The 17,227-nt window shown below is 32.0% G+C and overlaps 2 protein-coding genes across 3 annotated transcripts in view; one reads left to right on the top strand and one right to left on the bottom strand.

The window, feature by feature from the left end:
* LOC149480163 (uncharacterized) overlaps positions 1 to 17,227 on the bottom strand; it is a 58,154-nt gene that overhangs the window by 18,352 nt on the left and 22,575 nt on the right. Inside the window, exon 2 of one of the 2 annotated variants that reach the window (XM_089707156.1) lies at positions 12,856 to 12,883. The exons of the other annotated variant lie outside the window; for it this stretch is intronic. The gene's annotated coding sequence lies outside the window, so the exon portion shown is untranslated. The remainder of the gene's footprint in view (positions 1 to 12,855; positions 12,884 to 17,227) is intronic. 2 annotated transcript variants of the gene reach the window in all.
* The window catches only part of LOC149480164 (uncharacterized), a 381,320-nt gene that overhangs the window by 357,484 nt on the left and 6,609 nt on the right, over positions 1 to 17,227 (top strand). The gene's annotated exons all lie outside the window — the stretch shown is intronic.

Below are 17,227 nucleotides of genomic sequence, written 5' to 3'. Positions count from 1 at the left end.
ACACGAGAGAATAACGGAAATTGAAGTATGAGTAAAAGTGACCAGATCTATTACACCTTAGACTGTTTTTATTGTTATAAGTATCTATTATTTTATTTTTCTGTCTGCGAAGACTTTATGTCTTGTTTTACAAATAGTTATTGTAATGATAATGATGTATGTGTTATGCAGGTTTTAATAATAAATGCAATTATAGAGTCTGCAAATATCTTTTGTTTTTTTTCTAATTCAACCCTTGAACCCCTATACTCCATTGAGTGTAAGGGGCGACCGAGCGAATCTTTTTATTTTACATCATTATGTAAAATAAAATGATTCCTCCACTTGACACTAGATGGCGCTGTCATTAAAAAGGTTAAACGCACCAATTATAGTATATTTTTTACATTTTCATAATATATGTATGTATATATTATGAAAAGAATTGTTTGACTTTTACTTAAAAAAACTAAGCTTATGTCACTTCCCAAACCTATATCCTTACACAGATTGTACGGAAATCAGTTGAGAAGTGAAGGACGGATACACGGACTTACTTTTACGTTTATATTGCTACTAGCGGTCCGCCCCGGCTTCGCCCGTGGTATATATTTCGCAATAAAAGGTATCCTATGTTGCCAGGGTCTACAGATTGTCTGTGCCAAAATTCATCAAAATCGGCTGAGAGGTTTAAGCGGGAAAGCGTAACAGACAGACAGACAGACAGAGTTACTTTCGCATTTATAATATTAGTAGGGATGTGCTGGTATTATAGAAATTAACAACATTGTTTTATTGATTAGGTGTAATTTATAAGTGAGATATCAAAATGTAAGTATAGTGCGTACGATTCATACCTATTATCATCAAGTTTTGCCGATTCCCGACCTTTCAACCAAACATCTAACAGATTTTATATATTTTTTTGTAGTTGTAATGTGTATGAAATTTAAAAAAATCGGTAAGAAATTAAACATTATTTAGATTTCTTGAAAAATTTTATTCGGTAAAAAAAACCGGCCGAATTGATAACTTCCTCCTTTTTTTGAAGTCAGTTAAAAATTACATGAGATATTATAATCAGCCTTCCACTTTTCGCGATTTAACCCACATTCCCTGACCTACCAAAAACTCCTGATGTGATAATAATGCTTCAGCCCTTAATGTTCATATTGTGTGTGAATATTTGGTTGATTATCAGCTCCTCATTAAGCATTATTTTCGTACAATCGCTCATATTTTTACTTGAAAAGGGACTTTTTAGAACTGATTTATTTATAATAAACAAACTTGAGTTAATAATATAGATATTTTACTATGTAGAGGTAACTATATTTAATTCCAATACATTTTTTTTTCATATAAGTAATCCAGAATCCTGATACTTATAATAAAACTAGCTTTCCACCCGCGGCATTGCTCGCGCAGTCAAAGAAAAACCCGCATAGATCCCGTTCCCGTGGGATTTCCGGGATAAAACCTATCCTATGTCCTTTCTCGGGTATCAAAATATCTCTATACCAAATTTCATGCAAATTGTTTCAGTAGTTAAAGCGTGATTGAGTAACAGACAGACAGACAGAGTTACTTTCGCATTTATAATATTAGTATGGATTATTATTTATGTATAAATAAACATATGGACTACTCCAAAATCACTTTTCTCAAGTGTCTCAAAATCATCGGTGAGAATTTTCATAATTTTCGAACGTAACATACCTACAACTCATTCCTCAATTCTGCACCAGTATATGATTTGTTTCTGCCAGGGATGGGAATGATAGGTGAAGAATGTAGGAGGTACCTAGAGCTAAGGACATAGTGATAAGTTTCGAATTAAGTTTTATATATGTATGGTTTGGCGTATGCTGTAAATAAATAAGTAAATAAACTAACAAGTATTTTATTTTATTCCGATATTTTATTAAAATATCAAACAAAAGCGTAAATCCTTACTATATAGCTAAATACAGCAACTGGTCTTAAACCAGGTTATCTGAACTTGTTCTCAGAATCTAGATTAGGTTCGCTAGGAAACTCGTAGTTACTTTCCTGCACTTCCATTGAGATAATAAATAGTTGTATACCTGGTAGTTTTAAATGAGTAAAGATATACACAAGATGGTACATTTTCTTGAAAATTGTATTTTTTTAACGTTCTTAAACCTACTAACGTGTTAAATAACACTTAGTACCTACCTAATTAATATTAACATACCTATATTATATGGGAGAACATGAAATCTCGGGAAAATACTAATCTGAAACATTTTTAGTGTCCAAAGTAAGTTAATTATTATTGGAATAAATAAATTAATTATTTACCTACTTATTGTTAGTTTATGTAAACATAAAATGAACCTTCATAATCATCAAATTGTAACTATCCTTATGTTCCTCGTATGTTTTCTTAACGTATCTTGTTCAAAACATTAGGTATACAGTACACATAAACAATTATACCAACTGCCACTAACAAGTGAGCCCTGACCTTTCCAATCTAGGAACATCAGAATTAGTAACGAGGACGTTTTATCTCGCAAGTGACTATTTTCCTTTTTATTTTGTATTTTATGATACTAGCGTAAGTCGCTTTTAAGGTGGTAGTAATCTATACATTTTATCCTGATTATAAACTAGATATTAATACACGAGGTTTCAGCTAAATTCATATTATTACCCAGCAATCTTAAAAAAGCTCTACAATAATTTTTCATAAATTATGAATACGTAACTACGTATGAATATTCGAAATTATTACTTACCTCCAGTATTTTTAATTATGATATCTAACATTAGCTAACAAAAAGTTTAAAGGCGAATCTAAGTACCTAAATAATATTTCATGCTCGTGTCTCCTCACCAAAACAAGAACTGTAAGCTTCCTCGCAATAAATATAAACCTATCATAATAAGTATATTATCGATACTTTAATATTATAAAGGTGAAGAGTTTGTTTGTTTGAACGCGCTAATCTCAGAAACTACTGGTCCGATTTGAAAAATTATTTCGGTGTTGGATAGCCCATTTATCGAGGAAGGCTATATATCATCACTCAGATCAACAGGAGCGGACTGCGGAGCAATGCGGGAGAAATCGCGGAGCACAGCTAGTATTTTATATAACTTAACTATCACTAGCATTAGCTACTATGTATTTTTCAGCATTTCTAATTTACTGCGGTCTAGTACTGAGAAAAAATTAAAAAGAGAACAATTTTAAATATAAATAATCCATTCAATTATTTAAGTATTGTATGACTGGAACTAGTTTTTATATCACAATGATCTTTCAACGCTAACAAAGAAGCTTGGCTAATTTCGTGCTTTACGTGAAATTTTTAAACTCTACTGGTTCATAATAAAATTACAATTTCATTTTGTTTGATATACATTGCTTGTTTTAATAGCCCTTGCTAGTGAGAATGTATGTTAAAGCAGAAATGGATGTGGTAAGTGCAGTGATTGTCGTTCGTTTAGCACACAAAGAAATCGTGACAATATGCGCTTGCGCTGATCTGCGGTTTAGAGATGTTACCGATATTATATCGATTTTTTTTTTGTGTTGTTTATAAAAAAAAATGTAAATATAAATTATAAACACACAAAAGTGATCATGCAAACATGGGGAATTGTAAATATACTGGACGGTTGTAAATAATTGCTTTGTTTGATTTTTAATAAGAATCTATATACAATATATTCTTTATTCTAAATTTTGTGAGTAAAAAATAGTCTCATTTCATCACTACCCTATTACATATTTAAATTCTATAAGAATCTGTAGTATTTTCAGTAAATTGTCTGAAAAAAATAAAATAATAATAAATATTGTGATGAGTATTTTGCTTGCAATAAAGAATTTTGTATTCTTTTTATTTTTTATTACCTATTTGTCTCAAAATTACCTGCTAAATTAACACAAATAGTATTAAACATGTAAATACAACACAATTTACCTGAGTCTAAAATAGCTTACCTTATAAATATCGATAAATAGCACATCTCTAGTCTGAATGAAATTACATCGAAACAGCGAGCGAGACGGGAATTCTTAACGAGCTACAGACGCGTTCACTACACTACTCTACGATGTTTATGGACAGTCAAGTGAAAAAGCATTAAAATAAATTATTATTCTATTCATCAAGTTTTATTTATTTCTAAATATATAAATTAGCGCGAATCTAGCCTTGAGGACAATTATAGAAACTTAAATATTTCATTTGATAATTTATAATTGTTTAGTTACTCCAATTTTCAATTGCTAACCTAAGGTTTTGAAATCGAAAGAAAAATTTATAGTGTAAAATATATATAAAAATACCGTTTGATTAAGTGCTCTTGAGGTTGTACCTTTGTAATTATAGCATTTCACCTTCATAAATAAATAAATATTTCAGGACATTTTCACACACGGCACGATCTGATCCCATAATAAGCTTTCACTTGTGTTATGGAAACCAAGTGGCTGATAAACATACATAATATTATCCATACTAATATTATAAATGCGAAAGTAACTCTGTCTGTCTGTCTGTTACTCAATCACGCCTAAACTACTGAACCAATTTGCATGAAATTTGGTACGGAGATATTTTGATACACGAGAAAGGAAAGGACACAGGCTACCTTTTATTGCGAAATATGTACCACGGGCGAAGCCGGGGCGGACCTCTAGTGTATATATAATTTTGAATAAATAGTGATATACATAATTAACACCCAGACACAGAGCAAACATTGATGTTCGTCATACAAATATATGCCCTGGATGGGAATCAAGCCCACGACCTGGCTTGGAAGGCAGGGTCACTACCAACTAAGCCAACCGGTCAGTTAAAAACTTGTCTTCAGTATTGTAAATTTGATAAAAAAATATTGAAACACTTTTCCACTCGTCTATCCTCTCGGTATACAAAGCACGATCTATCTCTAGTACTGATGCAAGCCAACCTTACGAAATGTTTAGCAATCTAAAGGTTTCTGATTTAATATCCTGGCCTTAGTTCATTTAGTGTAATTACTTTCCTCTATGTGTTATTTATTGCGAAATAAAGAAATTAATGCCTCATATCCTTGTAGACATGTTTCGTAATGATACGCTTATGATAATTTACTGACGCCCTTACCTCCGTCTCTGTTACATCAAGTTTACGGAAAAACCAACTCTTTAGCTGTTTCGTAAATTTGCTGCAAGACAAGTTAACAAAAACATCTTCGCTCAACTTTATAAAGCGTCTCAAGCTAGAGAGTCTGGCACTCATCAACTAGATCACAGTTTGACTTAAAATAAAAGATTCTTATAATACTCTGATTGAAATAAAAATGTAGAACAAAGATAAACACGTAACTTGTTCTCAAATATACAATGATAAAATCAACTTTATAAACTAGGATAAACAAACTATTTTCTCAAGTTAATCAAATTTGATTTAAGAAAATCCCGCAGTCAGTAGAAATTTATATTTTATACTTGAGGAAAAACCGATCACAACCAATACTAAACTCTCCTTTTTAATGTCACTATTCTATTTATAAGTGCGTAGAGTCAGTGTTTATAATTTTACGATGACATTCCATTATCCACATTTTCATAGCTGTAAAAAAGCTGCCATTTTATTTGATTTGATTATAGTTTCAAAATGTTGCCATTATGCAGAATCACATTATATTTAAAAAATACGCAATCATAACCAATGTACAAAACCTTGATCTTCATGACTGAAAGCGCATAATGAGCATAATTGAATCGCTCTGTGCGTTTGTACCGCTCCGCTGCGTAATATAATTGAAGCTGGAGATCGCAACGGGATTCATAATGTTACTTTTTGTTATTATTTACCTTATAATATTGTGGGTTGTTACACTTACTTATCCTTAATTACCATGCTTATCCCATAAGCATAACGCTGTGTATAGGTTCCTTAAGCAAAGCTAGACCTTTGAGACTTACTAATTAGAAAATAAATCATAGTCTATGTGCTTACTATGATACTCAATGTAAATAGTGCTAGTTTACGAATACTATGATATAATAACATTGTGACACATTGGTCGTTGAAATATTTATTAAAGTGTAAGGTACTAAACTAAGGTCACTAGTGCCCTGGCGCGAGTATCCTTTAATCAAATTAGGACATCATTTAAATTAGGTCACTCACACATAGTCCTACAGCTGTATTTGACTTCTTATGTGGCAACAAATTACAAAAGTCAAAAGTGTGAATACGTTGAGCTGACATTCATTAATACCTACATTACGCTATGTCCTGGAATGAAAATAACGTACTACTTGCGGCACGATAAATTCAAATCTCTCTGTTATTATAGTCGTAAGAGCATATATTTTCTTCTCCTGGACCTCTCTTACCATAAGAATCGACGTCGTACCAACACCTTATCTCAGATACTACCATTGTAGAGCTGAAGAGTCTGTTTTGTTACAATAACCCCCTAATTATCTTCAATACGATTACGTACCACCTTCTCATCTATCCTAATCCAGTATTTACATCACGTTTAACATAATGCAATATAAGATTGCTCTTCTAAAATTGGCTAACATTTCCATAAAGAGTACAGTACCCATCGTACGGAGGTTGCGCAAGCGCACAAAAACGCCTGCTGCGTTTCTGAGTAAGCATTTGATTTTGGTTTCGTTTTTATTCTCATTGCAATGGGTAAATAAACAACTTTTTATTGGTACTGATGAAATATTGTAATTCTTATTTTTGTTAAAGTAAATTAAGAGTCCGTGACGGACGACGCAGGTGCGGTCGGTGTGGTAATTAATCTGCAATAGGTGATTTGCTCAAAAGTACTTAATGTTTTTACAATTATAAGTAAGTACGTAGATTTTTGAAAGATAGGTACTTCAATACATACTTAAATAATTCTCGGTCAATTTCACAAATATTAATCATGTCGTCAGTTTAAAATTTCGTTGATACAGTACAGTTTTATGTCAATTGGCAAATAGTTGTAAATTGCTCAGATCACACCTCTTGAGCTAATAAATTGTATAATATGCAAAGGTATATATTCCTACTCTAACATAGATATGTAATTCAAAACTTAACATCCAAAAAAGTAACAACAAAAAAATGAAAACCAGGTAAACCAAACTTATAATTACTCAGCCATTTTTAATTACTTCAAAAATAACTCCACGAATCATTGTAATAACACCGCGCTATTACATTGCATTATTCAAACTTTTACTATCATACATACAGTAATCTTGTTAAATGTTCTGAAAATTTGAGTTAGACACTTTCGTTTGGGCCGAGAAAAGTGAAAATGATATTGTAATTCGTGACCAGCGAGCCGTTAACATTCCATCTTTATATATAACTTAGTTCGAACGTTCATATAAGGTCGGACCGATAAATAAGTCGTCAGTATCTATCGTTACTATATGACTATGTCATGTGGGGTTATATTGTGAGGTAAAAGTTAATAAATGTATATTTTATTCAAGCCTTTGGCTTATCTGTTTCCGCAATTTCATCTTATACTATTTATGCATGTAAACACAAATTGAGAACACTTAAAAGCGCTTCTAAAAACATATTATAATTATTTTGAATTTTTTATAATTTATTTACTATTGCATAACAGTTCACACTAATTTATCGCGCTGAATTTACATAATATTATGTCTTATGTGTAACATTCCCATCAAAATTCATCATTCATATATTCTATCAACTATGTACTATGCTACCATATTTTTACCATACCAGATTTTTCGCCAACTAGTAAAACCGAACTTCTAATAGTATCTATATTTTTTGAGGTAAGCAAAGCATTTCATTTTTTGCAAAATTTTTTTGGTCATGTAGATATCCGACTTGTGATACGACAAATATGTCGTAACTACTAAATGTCGACGGTATTTAAATAGCATATGATGGACTTATATTTAAGAGTTAAGAATACCATATCTCTATTGTGTTAGTATAATATTGTGTATTATAGTGAGCGTAATTTGAATATAACATAATATGTACTATACCATTTGTAGCTTTATTATCATGAATTTTTTAGAACAACAATATTTAAATTTAAACAATTTTGTTTATATTAGGTACGTAATATGTAAACATAATGAGAACATTAGAACTGATTTAATTATAATTTAGATTATAATTAATAAAAAATAATAGATATGAAATATTTTAATAATATCATATGTAATTTTAAGCCATCTATCTATACTTATAATAAATCTGTAGAGAGGCCAATTCTGTACATGAAATATATTTAAAAAAAAACTATGAAGGGGTGATAAGGGATCGCTACTGATGCCAAAAATGCAATCAGTAAAATTTTTGTCTGTCTGTCTGTCTGTCTGTATATTCGTTATAGAAACAAAAACTACCCGACGGATTTTAACTAAATTTGGCACAATTATTCTTCATACTCCTGGGCAGGTTATAGTAAAAACGGTGTAGAAACACCAAAGTTGTACATGAAATACATTATAAGTCATCGCGCGTGAATACAGAATCATGCCATAAGGATTATTTTTGTGTATCAGTTGCCGCGTTCGACGCGCTGCGCGGCGGGAGCTATAAAAATTAAAAAGGCGGCGGGTCTGCACCCGTTTCGCGTTGTCACGGCATCACGTGTGAATGGCTGAACCGATTTCGATTATTCTTTTCTATTATATTCCTTGAAGTACGAGGATGGTTCTTATGTAGAGAAAACGTAAATATGTACCACGGGCGAAGCCGGGGCGGACCGCTAGTTATATAATACCTGTCCACATTATTCTGTATATCCCAAAAAATAGTTTATCAAAATTTACCAAAACGGTCAAACAATAAACAACAAAATGTTCATATTGCACACAGGGTAAAAATGCAGTGAGTCACAGATAATGCAATATTTGGAATATTTAAGTGTATTTATTATTTAGTATTTACAATAGTGGGCGGATGTGGATCATATAACGTGTCTGTTCATTGCATCATTGTGTGTTTGGCGCAATTTACGTCAATGATAAATTGATTGATTAAATATTATTACAAATTACAGGCGTTTGCTGGGTTTGGCATTATTGAAAAACCCCGGCGCCACTGAATTTATGCAATACATAAATACTGAATTTTAACACGACTTAATCAGTTCAAGTCGAGCATCATTTGGCACAATAATTTTACAAGTAAACGGACTTACCTGAAGTGAAGATCTATTGTAATTATATCTACGATTGGCTTGGCACTTAATGCGGGGAATGTGGAAACATATTAATTTAGTAGGATGTCTTGGACCAAGCCAGGAGTATGATATACTTACTATCGATGAAATGCTTACAAAAATTCCCAAAATAAAAGATAACATTTCTAAGCAATTATAGTGACAACCACAGGTGACAACACATATTATAATATAATACTATACTAGTCGTTACAGTAATATAAATAAACAAAGTATTGATAAAGGATGTAATCAATTGATTTAATTATTCTGACAACCCTTAGCAACGTATCCTTATCGCATCTCAATTACGAGCTATCGAATAATGACAAAATGATTGTACAACTAGAGTTCAAACAATTAACTGATTATTCACACGGTTATGTAAAAGAACAGAACAAGGTCAGGTTAAACAGAGTAATTGAGATCACTTTCATATTTATTGAATACTAGTTTCCCGTGATGCAGGATTATATTCTTCCAATTTTTTGACATCGTCTGCTCAGGATTTTATTCTTCTTTGTTTGTAGTTTAGACTTGAATAACAATATTATGCATACTTGATAAACAACTTTGTCTTTTAAAATATATTAAAAAACAGTGATGGAAAAAGCCAAAAATATGCTCCTACATAAACACGTGTAATTAATAGCATTCTTTCATCACATCATGCTTAAAAGAAGAAAAATAATAATTGATAAAGTTTTGAACATTGGTTAAAATAAAGTAAAATAAACTAAAAATCAAGTCTTCTACCATTAAGTTAGAAGCTAATCTTATAGAATTTTCATTTTGAAAGGAAAGACTTTTTAACTGAATTTACAGCGAATTATTAATAAAATTATTAGGAACACTTTGTACAACAAACGCGTGGACACAAGCAGGCTGTAAACACAAAAGTTACCACTGGTCAAATACTAGCGTAGTACCATTGCTAACACAAACAAACACATAGTAAGGACAAGCGAAAGTGGTCAGAAATCAGAACTAATAGGGAAGTGGACACTTACGGTTACACAACAAATTGTGTCAAGATGCAAGGTTTAGTTTTGGTGCGCTATGACAGCTATGAATATAGTGTTATGAAATTATTGCTTATCTGTTAGCTGTTTGGGTACATGACTTAGCAATAGTACTGATCAAGGTACTGATAATACATATATGCAATTATAGTCCTTAGTAACTTAGTAACTAAGTAAATATTGTGTTTGTAAGTTGTTGGTTACTATTTACTAAGTTTTGTTTGCAAGTTAACTTTGTTTTTGGTAGATATCAAATGGTTACCAGAAGAAATACGTGGTATTATTACACGCTTCATGGTACCTAAAGTAAGTCGTAAATGCTGAACTGAACTAAATCCTTGTCCTTCTCAATATTAATTTAAAAATAATATTTTGATCTAAAATACAGGTGCTATGTTTAGTTTAAAAAATAGATGTTTACCTTCGATCAACGAATCATACACGAAGCAAGTATGGTATAAAATCTCTCTTACGATTAAACGCATATTTCTTTTAACTCAATTAATATCTTTACATTGCAAATTTGCAAGTAGGAAATAAACCAGTTCTGTGAACAAATCTAAGAAACAAATCTATAATTAATACGGTACGGAAACTATGGCCAATATTAATTTAATTAAAAATTTCACGTTTCGCAAAACATTTTGCAATCGATTTGGGTACGGTTGTATTTCGACAAATATCACGTAGCATTTGATCTTATTTCGTGGTGACGAAGACTAATGTGACAGATTTTTTTTAAGATAATTTTGGTGACAGATAATAATAATTATTAAGGACGTCATCGGAGTCTACCAAAGTTCTACATTGCTTTATTTGCGACGTGCCTGCGACAATGGAGACATGTTTTTTTTTTACTAGGTATTATTTTAAGTCGTGTTTTGGATAGTTTACGTTGATAAATATTGGTATAGTCTACAAAAAAGAAATCTTGTGTTATATCCAAGTTAAATCCATAGAAATTTAACATTTGTAATTCATTATTACCTACATCCCATGTATATAAATTATTAGTGAATCAAATTTGAAATTCTGGTCTTCATAATATCGTAAATCTATGAATAATATGATATTACACAATAAAGGAAAATGAAAATGATAGACAGGCATTCTGCTCTAAAGGTTTTTGTATGAAACGTTAGAATTATATTCATTGACGTTCTTTTATGAGTATTTTCGAAGGAACAGTCAACAGATGATTAAGTTTGATTACAGTAAGTTTGGGTGCAAATCAAATAACCATAACCAAAAGTAATAAGTTTAATACGGCACAATAACTACTGGAAAGTCACCAAGTATTTCACGCCACAGTAATGAGGATATTAGTCTACTTTTCGACAATTTTGATAACACTCGTTTTACGGTGTAGGCATTAGGCGCAGTATTGTGCTCGAATAAATGACTACATGGCAGTATGAATATGTCAACGGGCAATGACCAGATTATTATACCAGACCTATCCAATCCGCTGTTACTTTTAATAATTCCGGTTGTTGAACTACTTTATTGTTTACACATTTATATTCATCTACTTAACTATATATTTTTTTCTTTTTTTTCACAATAGGGGAGCGCTTGGCCACGATCTCTCCTGATGGTAAGCTGAGATGCGGCCTAAGATGGAGCGTGCCTAGAATGTGAATTTCTATTGTTTTTATCAGGTAAATGATTACCCGTTTAGCGGTATGGCCCATGTGTTTATATCAAAGCAAAGTTATAATCTAACAATAAATATTTCAGTTCAGTTTTTCCTTTCAGCACAATCCAAAATTGTGCATTAAGCACTACTCTCTTTCTTTAGTATTTAGACAGGATGTCTATACTTTATGAAACCTTTTATAAACAGTAAATTCAGTTTAACTGTACATTTAATTTGTCTTTAGCAGAAGTCTCCACTGCAACGCAACCAATACATTTTCTAAATCTTGTAATTTCCGACCTACGACAACATAGCCAACTGAAAGCGACTCAATTGTTCTCCTTACAGTTTTTGCAATAAACAGGCTAAATATAAGTAGATCACGTATTGTACAGATGGATGTGTGCACAGAAAGCGTGGAGCGCGCTGGACCGCGACCGCTTCGTGATGAAGACAATAGCAAATGCTGTAGGTATACCGCTGGTGCACCGTACAGTAAATAGACGAACAGTAAGGCAACTACGCCTTTTCGATAACCTACCATTGAAGCAATAGCGTTGTTACTTTGTAAATCTTTAATTTATTATGGTGTAATCTCTACGCGATACGTTTCCTGCTCTCTTTGAAGAAGGCACTGGCCACTGACAACACCACCTACGGATCTCGTCGATACGCATGTTTATGTGAGGGAACTATTTCGAACGTTTTATAGTTAGTTTTGGTACTGTTCGTATCTATTTACTGTGCCCGTATTCATAGTAAACATTTGTTTAGCAACAAAATAGTATCAACTATCAACGTGTTGTAGTTGCTTGCAGCAGTGTGTGTTGCGGAGATGATAACGCATGATAAAAATTACGAGGAGCGAAAAAATTTAACCAAAGTATCCAGCAATATTGTTGATCAACTGTTGCCCAACAAATGCTTGTCATGGATACGATTCTTACGGGATCGGCGAGAATATTCTGGAATCAGACTTCATATCTGAAACATTTTCAATTTCCTTACGTTTTTATCACTCCTCAGTTGCCATTATCTGAAACAAATAATACAATTTTTAATACTATCTATAGAATACTTGTTACACATCATCATCATCATCATCATTATCAGCCTATGTTTGTCCACTGCTGGACATAGGCCTCAGTCATGGCACGCCATTGAGCCCGGTCATTCGCTCGTTGACGCCAGTTATGCCTTGTTACACACTAAATTAACAAACAAGTTCATTAAGTTTAAATAAAGCTAAAACATAACAATAATTTAGAATGTTTTACATTTTTTATTACAACCAACTACTTCGTAACCAAGCGCCCCGGAATGGCACGAAAGGATGCAGGTTTGAGTCCCGCCTCGTGATCGAATTTTTTCTATTCTTTATAAATTTATACTTAGTAACCATTTAATAATTTCAGCTACATACGGGATCGAACTAACTTCTGAACTTACTGTAAGTGGCAATAACAACTATACCAACGAGTATAAGATGTATTGACAAGATTGTACGTTATGTTTTTGCTATTTACATATTACCTCTTTTCATTCCTGCAAACGAAATAATTTACCAAACTATAAAGTATAAGGTGTAGGCTATATACATATTACATATTGAGGCATGTTCTCAATAATTCAGACGCCACACATTTTATATTTCAAACATCAATCATACGCCTAGTCGATTGAGTAAATATAATTGAAGCGGAACTACCCTTATATCTCCAATATATCAAGACCTCCCTTTTTCTTTGAAACTCTAGCATACAGAGCTCAACTTAAATTGGTCACAATGTAAACATATGTAAACTGTAATACTATCTCTATGTCTATATGCCTAGGGTTTAAATTAGCGCGAAGGGTAAAGGGTATTGAACCCTAGGTAATGCGTCAATTATAGTTCATTACTGGACATGTCATCAATTGCTATAAATGCTTATCAGACAATATTAAAAATACGTTACATTGTTGATATATCATGCTTTGTTACAATTTACAGACACGTAAACGGGGAATGACACTTAGCATACATATTTTTTATTTATTTAGTTTATTAATGTAGTGTGTTTAAATCGCTACATATAAGTAAAGCTTAGTATGGGGTCAGCGTGCCGTGTGTTAAAAAAAACTACTAGTATCAGCCCAGAAATGAAAGAATAAACTGAAGAAAGTTTAGAATTAACCTGAAAGACCTTAAAGAAATAAACGAGGAGAGGCCTTGAGAACCTCCTCCTTTTTTTGAAGTCGGTTAAAAAAGAACTACATAAACAGAAAAGACTGCGTGTACCTGAGTGTTGTAACATAATATATTCTTTCACTACAAGTAATTATTTATAAGAAAAACATTAGTAACATTACAACAGTTCTGGTACCTCATCTCGGTGCAATTATTTCCCCGCTTACAAATCCATTAAAGGTACTAACATCACAATCTTATATAATAACATGAAAACCAGTTATGTCGTCGATAGGTACAAACTATCGACCTTTTCGAATAATCCTTTAACATTTGAGTCTATTTAGAAGTTTGTGGCTTCAGATTCAAAACTAGATTTAGTCATTATAATAACTATTAAGCCGAAGTTAGAGCGAGATAAAATTCAGAAGTGCAGGGTCAATTTGAATAACTGGACATGCGATTTATTACATCTTACAAGGCTAGAGACGCCCGAAAATCTCGAGTAAGATTAGAAGAAGGACTTCTTCCCATCACTACATAGTATAAAACGAAGTCGCTTTCTCTGTCCCTATGTCCCTTTGTATGCTTAAAAACTACGCAACGGATTTTGATGCGGTTTTTTTTTAATAGATACTGTGATTCAAGAGAAAGGTTTTAGTATAAAAGGTTTTAGATAAAGTGGACGAAGCCGCGGGTGGTATGCTAGTGAATTTATTTAATCTGTCTAGCCCCGGAACCAAAGACACAATAGAAAATCTATTGTGTCTGGGACCGATCGGGCCCATTGGGGCTCAAATCTCAATGGGTTAAAAGCTCTAGTTAGAAAAAAACTTTCAACGTACATATGTATATGCTTTTTTGCCTTAACAACCCAGAATATAACATGTTATTAATGTCTTTACCTACTGTACCTACATCTTTAACATCTATATTGTATTGACTCTGCATTAAAATAAACACAGCAAATTTGAATATAATTAAATTACAAAGTTATGAACTAGCAAACATAATACTTATCTAGTAATAACCCGAAACAATATTTAACAAATCGATTGTGTTACTGTAAGGAGTAATGACCGCTACTGATTGATATTCTTGTAAACGCAATAAAATAAACATATATTTACGTATATAATCCGCTTTAGCAATGCGAATTGAATACTCTTTGTAATAACAAATTGTGTTACTTATTGCATAGAAATGTTGATGTAAAACACTGTATAAGTACAATGTTTACAATACCTAAATACATAATATCGCATTTCTTCATGTATGTTAAAATTCAATGACTATTGTAAAATACGATATCTACTATTTATTTATTAGTAACAAGTTTTTTAAGTCGGACATAAAAATAGTATAGAATAGTTATAGAAACTCATTACATACTTAAATAGCAAAAGTTACGAAAACATTGAGTTGTTTCTTACTACAAAGAGCTGAAAAGTGAAAATCTTCTCTCTCTACATTGCCAAAAACTAACCCAACCGATAAGACTAAATTTCATAAAAATCAGCACAAATAGTTCATACATTCAGCAATTCATGACAATAGATGGATTGATTTTGAATACACTTTGTTGTCTTAAACTAGTCAATATATAATTAATGATTTGAAAGGCACATTCGTATCATTTAACATTCAATCGAGCATGAAGTCGACAGCGCTCGTTTGTTTTGGAATTCAATACTTACCAAATTATTCTGTATTTTTTATGAATTCTTGCATCAAAATGATTTTCAAACGATACCAATTATAGAGAAAAAAATGTCAAGCTAGCTAAAATGCAATTTTTATATGGAAATTTATTACGTAGCGTTTTAAAACATTTAGCTTTTGAGGCTAAAATTATAAATTTTAATTTTAATGCTTTTTTACCGATATCGATGCTAAATTACATAAAACATTTAAAAATTATATAATATTATTATGTCACATTTTTGTTTACATAATGAAACGGCAGTGTTAAAATCTTCGATTTGAATCCAAAGTGCTCCAATTGCTCATTAATTAGGAAAACATCGTGAGACCGTTACGTCTAATCTAACTGCTAATAAAATTCAATGACATGACATTTGCTAAGGATATAGGTAGTAGGTATAGATACTGTACTGCTCGCTAAACTAGACATATTATGTGGTCTGGTAATCCTATTTAACTATGGCTGATACTTTCCATATTTCTAAGGATTTTTTAAATGACTGCTTCCTTATCAAGCAAGGAATAGATTTTATTCTTTGGTATAGCTTTGATCCATCTCGACGGACCAGATTTTATCTCAAATCGATCTAGATCCGTTTGGCTATAAATAACAGAGAGAGACAAAAATCTATTTTCTACTAGCTTCCGCCCGCGACTCCGTCCGCGCGGATGTCGGTCTTCGCGTGAATGGTTTATTTCTCCATTTTGAGTAACTCTGACAATGACATCTTATAAATATCTATTGGACCCAAATACGGCTAGGCCTATAATAATACGCAACGTGTGTTCGCGGTTCTACAGAACAACGCCTATGGATAAAACTGAAAAATTAAGACTAATTTTTTTCTACGTATTTTTCCAGGATAAAAGTATCCTATTTTACGCCCAGGATAATAAGGTATAATTATACCAAGTTTCATCGAAATCGAAGCGGTAGTTTTCACGTGATGTCTTCACATACAGACAGACAGACAGACAGACAGACAGACAGACAGACAAAAATTTTTTTAATCACATATTTGGGTTTGGTATCGATCCAGTAACACCCCCTGCTATTTATTTCTTCAATATTTTCAATGTACAGAATTGACCCTTCTACAGATTTATTATATGTATAGATAAAATATAAATAATCCATAAAATAAAACCTTTTCCTCCAGAGCTTAAAATTGCTGTTACTGTAAACTAAACTGTAAGTTCAAAATAGATGACAATTCCTACAAAAGTGACCACAATCGAAGATAAAACGTTTTGCAAAGAAATGCAATTAGTAGCGTGTGCGCAGAGAAAATATACAGACATGCATATGTATACAAGTTGTCTTTCTCTGAGATTCGAGTAATTGCTATTTATTTATAGTTAACGATTTTAACTAATTTTATTTTAAAAGATGAAGGTAACAGAAAGGAAACTTATATACCTACGCTATAAATATAGCCTCCTTCTAGTCCTGTACCAGTATATATTACCTAATATTAACAAATATCTCAAATTGTGATAAAGAAA

The sequence above is a fragment of the Colias philodice genome, chromosome 19 (assembly GCF_061535455.1).
Source record: "Colias philodice isolate Cphi_HAF_F1 chromosome 19, ilColPhil1 Martin Lab GWU primary, whole genome shotgun sequence".
NCBI lineage: Eukaryota > Metazoa > Arthropoda > Insecta > Lepidoptera > Pieridae > Colias > Colias philodice.
The sequence above is the reverse complement of the archived record's forward strand: the minus strand, read 5'-3'. Positions and strand labels throughout refer to the sequence as shown.